General features: G+C 37.2%; 1 protein-coding gene across 1 annotated transcript in view; it reads right to left on the reverse strand.

Moving 5' to 3' along the window:
• Ap3b1 (adaptor related protein complex 3 beta 1 subunit) overlaps positions 1-17,583 on the reverse strand; it is a 294,655-nt gene that overhangs the window by 37,180 nt on the left and 239,892 nt on the right. The window lies entirely within an intron of this gene.

The following is a 17,583-nucleotide window of genomic DNA, read 5'->3' on the forward strand; positions in this document are numbered from 1 at the left end:
ATAAATATATAATCATACTGTATAAGCATCATTAAAATAGTATTTTCAAACATCTCAATTTATCATTGTGAGCAATTCAAAATAATCATTATAAAATGTTTAAGAATTTATCTGCAAAAAGTAGTAAGTAATTGCCTAAAATTTAAACTTTGGTTATATGAAGAAATGAGCAACTAGCCAATTTATCCTACTTTAGCTTTTCTGTTTTTGAGACAATGTCTCACTATGTAGTGCAGGGTAGTGTTCAACTCATTATGCAGCCCAGGCTGGCCTCGAACGTACAATGATCCTCCTGCCTCAGCTTCCAAGTGCTGGGATCACAGGTGTGTACCACCACACTTGGTTCTACTTTAGCTTTCTAATGTTATAAACAGTTTAACCTTTGTGTGTGTGTGTGTGTGTGTGTGTGTGTGTGTGTGTGTGCACACATACACGTTGGGGATCAAATGCAAGTCATGTGTGTGAGGCTAATGCTCAACCACAGGGCCACAGCCACAGCCAACAGTCTAACACTATGATTTCAAAGCACTTTCACTTTTAATCTAAGTTTCTTCTCTTTGAATAAAAATTGCTTTCAAAACTTCTGCTTTACACTGGGGAGGCTGGGACAGAAGGATCACTACTAGTCCAAGCTGCGTAGCAAGACCCTGTACTAAATGAATAAATAAAAGATAAACAAAATAAAACAAGACAAAACAAAAACTTCTGCTTCAGTGCTCAGGAACTAAACTGAGCTACCACTATAAATTCGAGTATTTATAATTATACTCACGAATCATTAGAACAGCAATCCTCAGCAGTGAATGTTCACACAAAGATACACAAGGCATGGAGACAGATATAGTGTTAGTGTGTGTGTGTGTATGCATGTACTGAGATTTTATATTTATAAATTTACTCTTAGCCCCTGTCCCACTTTTTGGTAACAGAAGCTATAACAGTCAACCTTAAACACAAATCCTTGGCTGGCTAATTAATTTTTCTAGCACTGCATGTTGATTTTCTTAATTAGATGATAAATATACTGAAGATCCTGTTCGGTCCTCACATTTTTTCTAGACTGTTTCTAAGATGAAGTTGCCATTAAAAATTAAACAGATGCTGATATAGATTTTTACTTTTGTGGAAACTATAGGGGTAACCTACTTTCTGGGTCCCTTTCTGTGCCTCACCCCCAGAGAGAAGCTTGCTCTCTATAAATTCGTTCTACTCTCAACCTCTACTGTTCCTAGAATTCATTCCTCAATTTTAGAAAACATGAACTCAGTGTTTGGACACCTAGTAGATTGGTAGTTTTACTTCCCCTATAGTATCTGGAGGTCTTCCACCAAAATAATTGGATGGAGATAATATTGTTAACTTGCTTAGGTAATCAAAAAATGTATTTATAATTAATTTTATTGCTAAAGAAATAGCAATGAGAGCTTCAAAACAGGTTAGTAGGACAGTTACAATAATTATGTAATCAAAATGTTTATGTTACATTTTTGCCCACTGCTTATAATTGTTTATGCTGTCTCTTACATAATTTTATTAAAATGATAAGTTTAAGTTAAAAACATGAACTATGTTATGGTGGTTTTTTTTTTTTTTTTTTTTTTTTTTCAGACCTGGGGATTGAACTCAGGCCCCTGCGCTTGCCAGAAAAGCGCTTATTCCACTGAGCCATCTCCCTGGCTGTTTTGTGTATGTTGCTTAATGACTTGCTCCCCAATTTGATTCCCATTTAATCAGTATTACCCAAAGGACTATACTTGTTATAACCTTACTGGTTCACCAGTCTTGTCCCACCTTATACACACCTTATAATTTCCCACTGGATCAATATCACCTAAGCATCTATACTTATAATTTATTGATTATAGTTCTGTCCCATCTCTTCATGGCTTTGCTCAATAAACATACCTGAGCAGCAGGATTGGTGGGCAACCCACTTTCTGAGCCCCCTCCTGCACCTCTTCCATAGAAGCGTGTTTTCCTCTCAATAAATTCTTCCTACTCTTAAAAAGAAAAAGAAACTACAAAAGGTTGGGTTACATATAATATGGGGAAACAAAGCCAAACTGTAACAGAAAAGCAAAGGTGACTGAAGGCTGAAGAGATATATGGACTGGGAGGCCTGTGTGTCATAGGCTAGGTCCTCTGCTTGTAGGACTGGAAGCTGGTGGATGTTTTTCAGAGGCGGAGGTTTTAGGTTGCTGGGCACATGCCCTTGAAAAGCCTGTGGGATGCTGGTTTCCTCTTGTTTTTAGGTTCTGGCCACAGCGAGGTGCATAACCTGTTCAGCCAGTCACTGCTTACAGCACTAAGATTTCTCTTCTCAGACCCAAAGGAAAGGGCTCAACCATGGATGGCAGCCACCAAATCTGGTGCCAGAATAGTCCTTCCTTTTCTTAAATTGACTTGTCACAGGTATTTGTTATCGTCACAGAAAGCTGACTAATGCAAACAGTATAAACAAAGCAGAGGGAAAGCAGGGATGTGGTTTACAATACCCAGACATTAGCAATCTAAACATCATCTAAGGTGCTTCAAAAGTATGCTTGTAGTCACTTCAGCTACAACACAGATTGGACAATTTATTGATTTTCTTGATCTCACTGTAGACACATGGTTCAAACATTTATTTTCCTTTATACTTAGTCTTAAAATTTTGGAGCTTTATTATAACTGTTCAGAAAAGATGTTAAGAATGTATAAAGGGGAAAAATAAAATTCCCTTCATTTCTTTCAGATTCAACTAAGTTCAAGGTAAGAAGCATTCTCTAATGAATTCCACATCTAAGAAAGGCCCTGACAATCCTAAAGGTTATCTGTACTAACACTAGGTCTATATAAGAATGATACTTCAGTTCACAAATTCCTTCTATGATTCTGGTCACAAACTGAATCAAATATAATGGTTAAGTTCAAGGCTGACCTTATGAGGAAATGTGATTTGGTTCTCATCCAGTTTGATTTGGAACCAGAATCATGGAAATAATTAAGTTTGTAAACTGAGTACCACTGTACTCTTCTATAATAAATAGCATCATAAATAGGATGCTATGATAATAATATGTACTGGTTAAGCACTCTTAATCTGCAAATCCAAAATGCTCTAAAATATGGATACTTTTTGAGTGCTGATATGATGTAGTCTACATTATAGATTAGAATTGCTCAACTGGTAAAAGTCATATAGATACTCCAAAAACCTGAAAAACTCGAAAATCTGAAACTTTCTAGTCACAAACATTTCAGATAAAGGACACTCAATTTGTACATGTTTAATTTTAAAAAGGGTGAACAATGTGAAAGTGTTTGCTAAGCTCACAAGTCATCTTAAGTATTTAGATAACCATAAGTGATTTTTATTTTTGTTCAATAAAACCACTGGCCTCCAAAAGCTCTTCAGCAATTTCTCTATATAATACATTTAAACCTGACAGAAAACCACTATTTTGTACATCAGATTAGATACCCATACTCCAGAAAAAAAATTAAAATTACACACACACACACACACACACACACACACACACACACACACAATCTAAAACACTTTATCATCTACTAGGACTCACCACTCAGTTCTCAATAGAGATGGCATATACTCACTCCACTTCATGATCTGGCCAAGGTAAGATACTGAGGAATAAGGATCTGGTCTAATAAGTCCCCTTCTTGGAATTTCTGGATTTAGGGTTTATAAAGTTGAGCCAGTTTATCAGTTGGTAACTTTGGTTTGCATGTCTTGAGGCCTACATTCCTATCCTTGTTGAAGCTTAATTTCCTGTAAAACATTCCAGCTTTCCTTCCTGGATGTTTTCTTTTCTTCCTTCCTTCAGGTTCTATCACTTAATCTCCTCTATCCTACAAATGATTAAGACATCAGATTCCAGGACATAACAATAAGAAGGGAAAAATTCTTGTCTTGTCCCTTTTCCTAAATGCTGGCACATATTGGGCTGGTGGTATCAAAGACTCAGGTCTGGGCTTTGATTAGACTGAGCCATATGTACCTACCATTTCTGTAGGTCAAAAACAGTAAAATTTTCCAAGGTGCCTTGCCGGCCCTGCCCCCGGGACATGCTGAAATGGGCAACTGAGACTGGGCATGGTGGTGCGTGTCTGTAATCCCAGTGCTTGGGAGACTGAAAACAGAATCACTACAAGTCTGATCTACACAGTGAGACCTTGTAGACCATGTCCTAAATACACACACACACACACACGTAAAATTTCAGAGTTCAAGGTTACTTAATCCTACTTTCTACAGGGAAAAAAAAAAGTCCTTGAAGAAGGCCATTCTAACTCATTGGAGTTCTATTCTGTACTGGAGCTAGCCAGCAAGGTCTACATTAATTCTTTAAAAAGTATTACATATTCTTTCTTTGTTCTCTAACACTGTCTCCCAGGGTTATCCTGAGAAGGTGATTTTATACCAAAATTTTGGTTTTCTGTCCAAGAAGAGTTACATTATTTCAAGCACAAAGTACTCATCACTAATTACCATTAATTAATCCTGCCTAACTAGGACAGGATGTATTTATTCTCTTATCTACCATTCACTGAATTAGTTGTGCCAACCATTATATTAAAGACTGAGATGGAGAAACAGTGTCTCAGTCCTCAAGAACTTTATTCAGCTTGAGGTACCTGTGTAAATAAGTCACAGTCATAAATGCCATGGTGGTGGTAGGCTCAATGGCTTTAGACAAGTTACTAAGAGTCAGGGAATCCAGTTATTTGAGTGGACTAAGTAATATCTGATGTCTCATCATCTCCACTATTACCATCCTGATCTGAGCCAGCACCACCTCTCACTGGGTTATTCCAACAGCATCCTAAATTGTCCTTGTTTCTACACCTCCATCCTACCTGACATAAACTAAATTGCTATGTTCAGTCTTTTGCAGAACAGACTGAATACAGTGGCCAGAATGAATCGGTTAAAATTCTATTGTATCTCCTGTTTGCTCAAAATACTCCAAAGGCTCTAATTCCACGGAGTAAAAGCCCAAAGTCCTTCTGAAGGCCTAGAAAGCTTCACGTGGCCAGGCTCCCACTTCCAAGCTCCTTGATCTAATTTCCTGTTGCTGCTGAAACCCCTGTTCACAGCGCCCCTCTCCAGTCACTGGATTTTCTTGCTATTCCTTGGTCAGCTTTTGGTGCTGGTTGCCTGGAGCATACTACCTCCAGATATCCACAGAGTTCAGCTCCAATTTCTCATCCCCTGGGTTTCCCCACAGTCATGTAACATCTTCTCTAACAATATATAGCAATTTATTACTTTTTTTTGGCAGAACCAGGGATTGAACTCAGGCCCTTGCACTTGCCAGGGAAGCTCTTACTCTACTGAGCCATCTCCCCGACCCCTATTACTTATTTATCTTCCCACTTATTTCCCACTCTAATGCTCAATGTACGAAACAGTAAATACCCATGTGCAAAACAAAAATAATAACTTTACTATTTTAAATGATTACAGAGATTTGAAATAATATACCTCTTGAGTTGGCTACAACTATATTTGATGCTAAGTGTTCAGTCATAACTTTCTAACAATACCAGAACCTTACCAGGGCACAGAGTGGTGACAAGTGGAGATTATTAATACTTGTTGGATTCTGGAAATGACTTAAAAGTTTTCTATTACATGTAAATGTAAAGAAATGAAGAAAAACACTATTTTTAAAGGCATAGACAAAGAACAGCTGCCTAACTAGGACAGGATAAAAAACAAGGCTCGAAAACATTAGTTTTTATTTAACTGTCTAACTACTAATGTTCAAAGAATTAAAAATTTAGCTTCATTCATTACAAGCAAATGATATTGGTCACCTCACTTGATTCTTTAAGAAGTAATTAGTTCAGTAGCTGTGATGATGCCAAAATAAAGAACCTCTTGCAAGGGTTAAAAGAACAAAAAATGCCTAGTAACAATATGACAATACTCCACAAATCTCTATCCAGCATATGCTTAAATAATAAAAGTCATTTGTGTACCTTTAGATGGTTTATGAAAATAAGCAATCAATTCTGCAGACACAACATTATTTCTAAAGGAAATCTATGTGACTCATGATGCCTGTAGATACACAGAGACAAACCACACATATTTTATCAGTTTATTACAGTAAGCAAATAAGCGTGGAATGAGAGTGCACATAACTGTCTACTTAGCGCTTACTGAAACATTTATAAGAGCTGTTATCTCCCTAATAACAGACAGACAGCGTGCAATTTTAGAGAGGAGAAAAGCTTCATATTTTTTAACACTTCACTAAAAAGTAACTGAAGAGTGTAAAATGAAAAATACTCTGTGCAGTTAGCTGGTAATGGACCATATTATCAACTCAAGTTAGATTTATAGGATACAAACTAGTCACTAATAGTTATTTTATGACATAGCATGTCTGCTTTTTTTGAGATTATTAAGATTAAAGCTGTAAAACTTCTTTTGAAAATAGCTGTTCAAAATGATTGAATTACAAAATTTAAAATGAGATTTGAAAAATAAAACATGAAACATCAAGTAAGTGGCTTAGAATAAACCTTGTTCAGTCTCTGCATTACTATTTCAAAGATGACATTCCCACATAAAGCTTTATGAAAACAATGTTTTGCAGCCTTTTATGGTTTAATCTATATTTAGTTACTCAATCATTTTTAAGTATTATCAATCTATTCTGTTTTCAGATTTCAAAAAAATGAAGATTTGCAGTATATAAAATGTTCTTTTTATATCTAGTTTGTTCAGCTTATTTTATAGCTGTATCTATTTAAATATGATTTATAAAAATATAAAAATAAGAAAATAGGCATAAACAGCTTCATGTTTAAAATTAGTGCTTTAAAAAATAAAATTAGTGCTTTTTAAACCAATACATATCTCAATTGATGAGTTATGAAGCAGAAAGCCACAGTATTGTTTCTTTTACCCAGTAAAATGTAGAAAATGAGCTTTTGTTTTACAATCTATTCATTGGATTAAGTCTAGTGCCTAGCACAGATTATAGATTTAGAAAGCAAAAGCAAATTTGCTTAATTCTTACCTTTAAGCAGAGATTTAAAGAAATGTATTTGAATCTTCCAGCAAATACTATTATTATCATTCTAAGGATAATGTTTGTTTTATGTATATCTAGTATTCTAGAAATGGTTATAATTTCTCATACTTTTAGTAACCAAAATATATTATGATAAAACAGGGGACATTTTCATCTCTTATTTCTGGTAATAACATCCATTAAAATATATTCATGGAAAGATTTGAACACGTTATGAACAGCTAATAAATATATTAATTTATGCATGGTGTTACTCAGACATCAGTAAACAATTCCTGGAACCAAACCTGGCCCCACTGTATGTTTCTGTACAAGCTGTGCATTTTTAAATGGTAGAAAAGAAAAATAACGTTTTTGTTACACTGAAAATACATGAGCTTATGTTCAGTGGTGCACACCTATAATTCCAGCTACTTGGGAAGCTGAGGCAGAAGGATTACCTAAAAATATTTTAAAAGGTGGGAATGAAGTCAGTGTAAAGGTCCAGGTTTTAATTCCTACTATACGGCCCTGAATTCATACTTTGTGTCTCCAATTTCTCTGGAACATAGACACATTCATGTATACACTATATGGCTTCTGTGACACAATGGCAGGGTTAAATAGTTATAGACAATATTTACTGTAGAACTCTTTACCAAAACAAAAAAGTGGCTGAAGCTAGGTAAGGGCATACTGGTAGAGCTTGGATAGCTAGCTAGGGCATGGCCTTGGGTGTGATTCCCCACACTGCACCACACCAAGAAAAAAAAAGATTCTTAGGATATAAATATTTTTTCAGGTTATTTTGGTTTTGAGATGAGATTAATTACTAATATTCCATTCTTTCCCCTTCCCAAGGACAAATTTATAAACTTTGTTTTCAGTACATTTAATGCTTTTTATAAAGTTAAAATCCATAATGTACATTTCTCTTTTTTTAAATTATATGGTACAGGGTCTTATTATGCAGCTTGGACTTGTAGTGATACTTCTGTTTTTAGCCTCTCCAGCACTGGGATTACAGGCGTGCACCACCACACCAGGACTTGGTCACCGGCTAAGCATGCCTGCAGGTGGGGCTGGCACGGCATGTGGTACTGGGGATCAAACCTTGGTCCTTGAGCTTGCCTAAGCAGGTGTTTAGTTCGCTAAGCTATTTCGCCAGCCCTTGTACATGTCTTTTATTTACATTTTCCATGAAAGACTAGCACCAGAACCATGCATAGAGGCAAATTACACCATCCAGATACTTTCCTTTCTGACTTTTGCTTTAACAATGCTAATAAATTACAAAGCTTCAGTGATAAAAACAGCATACTGTTGGCACATAATCAGACACGTGGACCAATGGAACCAAACTGAGGATACAGAAGCAACCCCAGGCAACTTCAGACATCTGATCTTTGTCAAAGAGTAAAAACATACTGGAGAAAAGAGAGCTTCTTTGAGAAATGCTGCTGAGAAAAACCAGATGTCCTACAAGAATGAATCTAGGTATCTCTTATTATATAATAAAATCAAACAAAAACAGATCGGTGTTCCTAGTAAAAAACAAACACTGATTCTGCCTGAAGGAAAACAGGTAACAACTCTTGAAGATACAGGCATAGGCAAGGACTTTCTGAACAAAGCCCCAACTGAACAGAAATAATGACAATAGTCAACAAATGCAATTATTTTTAAGCTAAAAATTCTACAAAGGAAACAAGCAACAGAGTGAAGAAATAACTTACACAAAAAAACTTTTGCTAGCTATACCTTTGAGGATTAATATCTATACAGAGTCGAGCAAACAAAACAAAAGCAAAAACTGAACAACTGAAATGAACAGACATTTCTCAAATAAAGTACAAATGGCCAGTAGGTACATGATAAAATGTTCAGCATCTTTGGCCATCAGAGAAATATAAATCAAAACAACACTGAGATTGCATCCTAATCCAGAAAGGATGGCAGTTGAGAAATCAAAAAGGGCTGTTGGGCAGTGGAACTGGGGGTGGGAGTGTTCTACACTGTCAGTGTGAGTGTACACAGCTACAACCACTATGAAAATCTGTATGCAGATTCCTCAAAAAACTGAACAAGAAGTTCCATTTGACGGAGATATACTCCTTCTAGGTATCTTCTCTAAAGTGCTAAAGTCATATTACACTTTTTTTTCATTTATGTATTTGGTGCAGGGTCTCACTATATAGCTCAGACTTACAGTAATCTTTCTGTTTTCAGCCTCCCCAGTGCTGGGATTACAGGTGTGCGTCACCACATCTGGACTTGCTTGCCGGCTAAGCATGCCCAGGGGTGGAGCCAGCATGGTTCGCAGGACCAGGGATCGAACCCTGGTCCCTAAACTTGCCAAAGCAGGTGCTTAGTCCTGAGCTATCTCACCAGCCCTCATATTATACTGATAGATGTATAACCATGTTTACACACACACACACACACACACACACACACACACACATTTTTTTTTTCAGTACCAGGGATTGAACTCAGGATCCTTGCTTGCCAGGCAAGTGCTTTTCTACTGAGTTATCCCTCCAGCCCTATCCATGTTTACAGTATCACAACTCATAATAGCTGCATCTTGAAAGCAGTTCATATGTCCTTCAACAGATGAATGGATAAAGAAAATGGGGTAGTCACACAAGTTTAAATACAAAACTATTTGTGTGACTCTCATTTGAATAAGACAAAATACAAAAACTACAGTAGAGGATGAGTAGAATGAGACAAGCAGAGGGGAAGAAGAGTAGGTACAACAAAGACGTGCCATGTACAGGAACCGAATAATGTCAATGACTGTAGACACTGTATGTCATAAACATGAGGTAAATAATAATATCAACAAGAACAAGAACAAAAATGTGGAAAGGGGAATTACAAGAAGAGGGAAGAGCAGAGGGAAGGGGATTAAAAAAAAATCAAGCTATTATGTACATGTACCCACACCCCAAGATGACTGTAAATTACAGGGAATGCAAGCATGTTCTAATAAAAAAGGAACTGTGGCATGTGTGCATATGGATGTGTATGGAGCACTACTCAGCTGTAAAGGATAAACTTGAGTCATTTGTAGGAAAATGGGTGTACCTTAAGACCATAATGAAAAATGAAACAAATCACATATAGAAAGCTAAATATTGCATGCTTTTAAGGGAAACCCAAAACATAAGCCATTTGAAGAGCAAAATAAAAGGGAGGTGATAGGAAACCGAGACAGAGTGTGGAGACGGGAGGGGATCTAAGGATGGGATGAGACATGAGGAGGGGAGAAATGTAAAGGGTCACCATGCAGCATGTGCAGGTAGCAATTCCCCTGATGAATTTATCCATTATGTATCACAAAGATATATTAACAGAACTATTTATTCATTTAGCAGTACAAGGGATTGAACTCAGGACCTTGCACTTACCAGGCAGGCACTTATGCCACTGAGCTATATCATTGCCCAGTAATGAAAATTTTTAAAAAATTGATTTTCAAAGTGTTAAGCAGAAAAGTTTCCATAATTTTTACAATGGTTTTGCCACAACTCAGAAAACTGTACTTAAGCACAATGCAGAGTACTAACTACTATACGATCATGGCCTTTTTTTTTTTTTGGTGGTACCAGGGATTGAACTCAGGACCCTACGCTTGCCAGGCACACACTTATTCTGATGAGCTATTTCCCCGGCCCTTAAAACACAAAACAACTTTATGTTAAGTTGTCCTGTGACATCTGTGGCAACCATTTGACCTCAGGTGCTCTCCTGCTTTCTCCTTCACAATGCTGATGTGATGGAACGAAGAGCACAAGTCGCCTCCCGGGTGCACTGTGACCACACTGAGGCCCGTGGCACTGTCATCTGGCTGGGACCACAACTGGTAAAGAACCTTAGGGTCTCACATTCATTTCTTTCCTGTCTCCATACTTAGCTTAGTTCAAGCCTTCAATGAAAATTTTTTTTTTTCAAATTGTAAAAGTCAAGTTTATTGAAAATAATCTCAAATAGCACAGAAATAATGTTAAAAGTAAAATCCCCGAGGTTTTAATCATAATTAACAATTTGGTGTTTCTCCCAATCTTTTGCTCCCTTATTACTTTTCCTGCCCACAACATAATGTCACTTTAATTGTTCTGTCTTTAGACCTTATACGCCAATCTATACTATGAGCTCTATAAAAAGGAACTGTCCTGAGGTTGTATTTTCCTTAAAATACAAAAGCATGTCAGTAAAGCATGTTAAAGCACAGGGCTCTGAAGCCAGCTTGAGCTGAAACTTGCTCTGTAACTTACTTGCCTCATGACACCAGCAAAGTTAATTTCTAGCAACCTTGATTTTTACATCTGTGGAAGGGGGAGAATGATGTCTGTCTTTTGGGACTGTTTAAATGTAGGCTTCACATGAAGGAAACTCTGGATGACTGAAAAGAGTCAGACAGTAACAAGTAAGACAGTGTGATATAATTTCAGAGATAAAATAAAGGAACTATGGCTGCCAGTCAGCAAGTAGAGGCAGAAGTGAAGAGAGCTTTGAGGCTGCACAGTGCAGTCTTCCTAGGAACCCTGAGGCCCTGCAGATCTCACAGCCAGGCAGGGCAGCAGGAATTATGTGTGAGATACAAAGGTCCCCACTTGGTGTGAGTAGTTCATAGATCTGAAGACAGCAAATAAAGCATAAAGGCAATGGGCCTCACAGAAGGAACAAATGTGAGGCTGGAAATGGACTGGCCTAGGAGCAAGGGTTGGAAGCTTTACACTGCTTTTACTGGTATGTCTTTTTTTTTTTTTTTTGCAGAACCAGGGATTGAACTCAGGCCCTTGCGCTTGCCAGGCAAGCACTTATTCTACTGAGCCATCTCCCCAGCCCCTGATACTTTTACTGGTAACAGTGGTTCAAAGACAGAATGCTAGACCATTGTGGGTGAGATCTTTCCAAGATTATTTACTATAGGCCTTTAGATCTACATGAAGAGCCCCAGAAAATAGCTTACTACATCAGAGGACACTGTAACAGTGTCTGAGGGAAACTGGATGCTGTTCAACACATTTCAGAAATGGAACTCTGGGCTCTACAGGTGGGCTGTGCTGCTCTGTGGCCGAGTGAACTGGAGACATGGTTCTTCCTAGATGACAAGATCTTACTTAGGAGAAGTATATCTTAGCTGATGCCCAAACTAAAAGCAGAGTTTTATTGTAAGAACATTTATTTTAAATAACAGATTCCTCCACACATGCTTTGAGTCTGACAAGAGGGAAAAAAGGATTCTTATCCATCATTGATGACCGTCCCAACTATAAGTTGCTGAGAAATTCCTAACACAGATCCCTGATGTTGTAAGGCAGACAGAAATATGCACATATAATTATATAGTTTCCTGATCAATATATATTTAAACTTCTTCAGTGAGGAAGCAGAGATAGGAAAAGAACTCTACTTACCACACAGAAACCTTACACTGGAGTTCAACTGTGTGTGAGTAAAGCCTCCTAATGACCCAATTTTACACAGCAGCAGCTGCTCCCTGACTTTCTCAGTCAAGTCTAGGGATGGGGCCTCTGTGAATTCCAGTGTTGACTTCTGGTCTCAGTCAGTATCTGTTTTTAACACAGGAGGCATTTTCCTCAGAAGAAAGAAAAGTTACTTCCTTCTTGTCAGGCAGAGTTAGTGTTGGGAGTAACAAAAACAGTAGATATTGGGGCTGGGGAGATAGTTGGGTGGTCTAAGCATCTACCTTGCAAGCACAAGGACCTGGGTTTGATCCCCAGTACTGCATGCTATGCTGGCCCCGGAACCCCAGGTGTGCTGCTGGCCACCAAAACTGGGCACGGTGGAGCATGCCCATAATCCCAGTGCTGGGGAGGCTGAGACAGGAGGATCACTATGATTCTGAGCTGTGTAGTGAGACCCTGTATTAAATAAATTTTAAAAATATTTTTAAAAATATGTAAAAAATAGTTGATATTAAGTTAGAAGAACTTCAAGTTAGGTGATAAGACAACCATTTAATTTTCTGAGCTTGCATCTGTACATTAAAGGGTAAAAATGATCTAATTCATAGGATTCTTCTGAGTCAGTAAGATACTGATTATGAAAGCATTCTGGCTCATGAAAGTACTTTTTTTTTTTTTTTTGGTAGTGGGGATTGAACTTAGGACCCTGCACTTGCCAGGTTAGCACTTATTCTATTGCGCTATCTCCCCGGCCCAAAAGTACTTCTTAACTATTATTAAAGAAAATGTTTATTAACTAGAGACAAAATAGTGGCTGAGCTAATACTGGAATGTAGTATTTTTTAATGACATTTCTCCCAAGCAATAAGCTACAGTTCCTTTCTGAATAAACAGAATGTGTTGCTTATGATAAAGAAAACTAAAGATCAGTCATGCAAGATGTGGGAGAAATTTTTTCCCTTTTCTTCAGAGAATGACAAGAAGTAGAAAGAGCCAGTATTTATTCTTTCTTTCCAAAGATTAAACGAGAGCTGAGGAATCTCTTTTGAATATGATCTTAATTATATATCCTTCAATAAAATTATACCTTTCAAAAACAAATGAGATTGAAATTGTTTTCAAGATGTCAGTTATTTAATAAACCAGATGTTTTAAAGTCAATTTCCAGTGACACTAGTTTCATAAGCATGTATGACAAAGCAAAGTAACATCAAGAAAAGTCTGAATGCCATATCACCAAAGGATTACCTTGAAATGGTATTATACACTTCTTCATTTCATCAGGATTACACTACTAATAAAACTTCTGTATCTATGTATCTACTTTCACTGCTAAAATTATGGAATCCCATTTTCATGCTAATTTTAAGGAAATAGCTTGTAGTATTTGCACACATGGAAAAGTCCAACTCAGAATATTATACCACTTCTTTAAAAAATAAAAGGAATTAAGGTAACCTGGGAGAGCTGGATGGGCTATTAGCTCAGATGTCAAGTGACGTCATTTACTATTTTAACTCAATCATATACTAATTAGTAGGACCTTATCTGAATCACAACCTCACTAAGCTTGCATTTTTCTCTTCTGTAAAATGTAACTATACATATCTTGTCTGTTTCAATGAACTGTTGAGAGGATCAAAAGGGATTGTATATGTGAAATTGATGTTTAAACTGTAAAAAAAGTTCAATAAAGGTCACTTTGGGGATTATTAGTAAATTGAGTTTTCAGTCAATGCTAAAGCACCAATCTGTCAGATAACAAAGAATCATGAGCTTAAAAGTGCATACATATCAGAGAAGCTGAACCACCATTGGAAAAAGGCTTTTATGACAATAGTGCTATATTTATTGATAGTACCCTCCAAAGGCCTTTAAAAAAAGTAATCCTTTCCCCCCATGTCTTCTTCCCCGTTAGTTGTGGGTAAAGAATATTGTTCTCTAAAAGGTTTCTAAATGATGTTGATGTTAAAAAATATAGGATCACCATTTAATAGCCTTTTAAAGAGCAGTCCCCAGTATGGTCTTTGTTAATAACTGAGGGAGGAAGGGACTATTTTTTCAAAGGCTTTTAGAGGATGTTGTTAAAAGAATATATAGTGACATCATTTAAAAGCCTTTTAAATAATAGTCCTCCTTGCCTCCCAATTGTAATGTCCTTGGCTTTCATTTATTTTGTACTACAAGCCAAAAGTGGACATGCCAACATATTACTGCTTATAGCGGCATTTGTTGGATAGAGAATGATGCACTGCTTTTAAAAGGCTGGTGCCCAGAAATAAATCCAAGTCTTCAAGAATATAGTTCCACTCCTGTAGAGGACACTGCCCACACACCTCATCACTAATCTGTAATCTTTTGCTTGTTTTCTGAGTATAGTGAAGAAGTTACCACACAAACAGGAAAGGAGGCACAGCATTCTAACAAGACATTCAAAGATTACCTACAGCACAAATCCAGCTCTACAACTGGTTACTTGCTTCCCATCCGAGGTACAGCATTATCTAACTTTCCATTCCAGTTCTATGTCTTTATTACCCTACTGCTGCTCACCTTCCCCTTTTTTAAAGATTGACTGAACCAGGAGATGGCAGTGGTCACATCTGGGCTGTTGTTCATACTTGGCTCCCAGGAAGGGGAACCCTGAAGCTGACTGACTGGTTAAAAGTATGAAGTCTGGTAGTAAGCCTTGAGATGGGCTAGCTATACTGTCAAAGAACTAGGCATGGAAATAATTGCAGCATATGAAATAAATTTCCATCTCTTGTGTTGGGTCTCTTCATAAAAGTGTCACTTCATTATTAAAAATAAGGTTTACGCTTTACTAAACTTTGATGAAAAAGTAAGTATAGTTCTCAAAATAAACTGTACTTTGATCTTATAATTTATTTTAATTTTGATTTAATTAAATCATAATTGTTTATTTGCCCTCATAAATCATGCTAGGATACTAAATATCACATACTATCCATAAGACAGTGATCAGTTCAAGCCCAATTGGTTTATTCAACTCTTTACATAACTCCAACCACTTAACAATCTTAATCTTATTCCATTTTGACGTTCTTTTACATTGTTTAACTTTACACATATTCTTTTGTGCCATGTTACTAACAAGTGCTAAGTCTATACAATATATTTTCTTTGCATACTTTGCATGATTTTTTGCCAACTAACAATAACTCAATTTTCTGTGTTAATAGCACAAATGAATTATCTAATAAGATAAATCAGTATTTCACTGAGAAATGCTGTTACAATTTTGATTCCTTTGAAATGTGTTAAAATTTCTCACTTGGGCCAATGAGATAGCCCAGTGGACTAAAGTGCCTGCTCAGGCAAGCTTAGGCAAAACGCAGGGACTGTGGCTCAAACCCCGGCACCACATGCCATGCCAGCCCCAGCTCCAGGGTGGGCTGAGCCAGCCACAAAAATAAATAAATAAATAAATAAATAAATAAATAAAACAAAATGTCAAACTCACGCATCAAATAGCAGTAGGAAGAGATGAAATTTAATTTGATCTGAAAATTTCAAACTTCTTTTAATCATTACAACTGGGGACCATTACAGTAGAGTAGAACTGTTTTAAGTAAGTACTGCTTGGTTAGGCAGACAAGCCACAGTAGCAAGGCTCCAGTCAAACTCCAGAACTAGGGAGTACTTACCAGGCTGCAATAACCATCGAGATCAAACACTAAGTATACCCTTACTACAGTACAAGGCACTGGTTCCACATGACAGTGGGTAGGGTTGGGCCAAGTCACCAACTTTCCCTACATGTTTAACAAGTGAGATGTTTGCACAATCACGACCTTTCCCCTAAGTCTAAGTTCTAGCCCACAGTGCCTATATGAATAAACAGGTCATACTATATGGTTACCTGGGCAGGTACAAGGTATACACATGGGTGCTGTACGTGAATGAAAGGTAGGGGAGTCTGGGCAGACTCAGCCATAGCTGGCTGTGGAAAATGGAAGAGGGGCCACAAGCCAAAGGGTATCAACACCCTCGAGAGCCTGGAAACGTAAAGATACACAACCTGCCCCAAGAATTTTATGCTAACACTGACTTTAGTCCAGGAAGTCCTGTTCTGGACTTCTCACTTCTAGAACTGTAGGATAATAGTAAATCTGCATTATTTTAACTATAAAGTTCATGGAAATATATCAGTGACAGAACCTAATAAAGGCAATTGTGATGTCTAGCTGAAAACTACTGCTATGGATTATGTTCTAAAGCCTATCTGCAGAATCTGTGGTGTAAATGTCTAAGTGTGTCCAACTTCCACTGGCTTCTGTTATTTGAGAAGCATTTTCCTCTAGTTACTTCTCTCTAAAACAAAGAAAATAAGCCCGTAAGAGGCTTAAGTACCTTGCAACCCTTCTTGTAACTGCTGGGAAGCATAATACAGAAGTACCAGGAGTGCTTATGGAAAAAGTACTGGTGGAGCCGGTGAGATAGCTCAGCAAACTAAAGCGCCTGTTTAGGCAAGGGCAGGGACTACAGTGCGACCCCTAGCAGTACCACATGCTACACCAGCCACACTCCCTGGATGGGCTGAGCCACAAGAAAGAACAAAAGAATGAAAGAATGAAAGAAAGAGAAATCGCCAGACATGTACGACAATTGCTCAGAAAAAACTCAGATGAATCTTTGTGACTGACATAAACTTACACAAAGTAGTAAAATGTATCTTGATGGCAATTCCACATACATGAATCATCCTATGCTTTGTAATTCAATTTGCGTAACACATTGAAAAGGAATTTTCTCTTTTATATTTGGCAGCACTGAAAATTCCCTGTCAAGACCCCAACAGACCTTACATGAGGTGTAATCGAAATACATGCTAAATGTTTAGATTTTAAAAATATATTATATTAAAGACATATTTACATGAATCATTCTCAAAATATCCCCCTTTGCTTCAAATATATCCCATCATCCTTGCAAACTCAAGAATCAGCTCTGAAAGTCTTTTCTTGTCTTTATGAGGTGTGATTTAAAAAAAAAAAAAAAAAACATGGTGAATGCTGCTGCCAAGTGTGATCCAATGAAAAGCAGGATTGTAAAAGCATTAGATGTGTCCTCAGCTACTTTATTCA

This window comes from Octodon degus, unplaced genomic scaffold, assembly GCF_000260255.1.
Source record: "Octodon degus isolate 3935 unplaced genomic scaffold, OctDeg1.0 scaffold00238, whole genome shotgun sequence".
Taxonomy (NCBI): Eukaryota; Metazoa; Chordata; class Mammalia; order Rodentia; family Octodontidae; genus Octodon; species Octodon degus.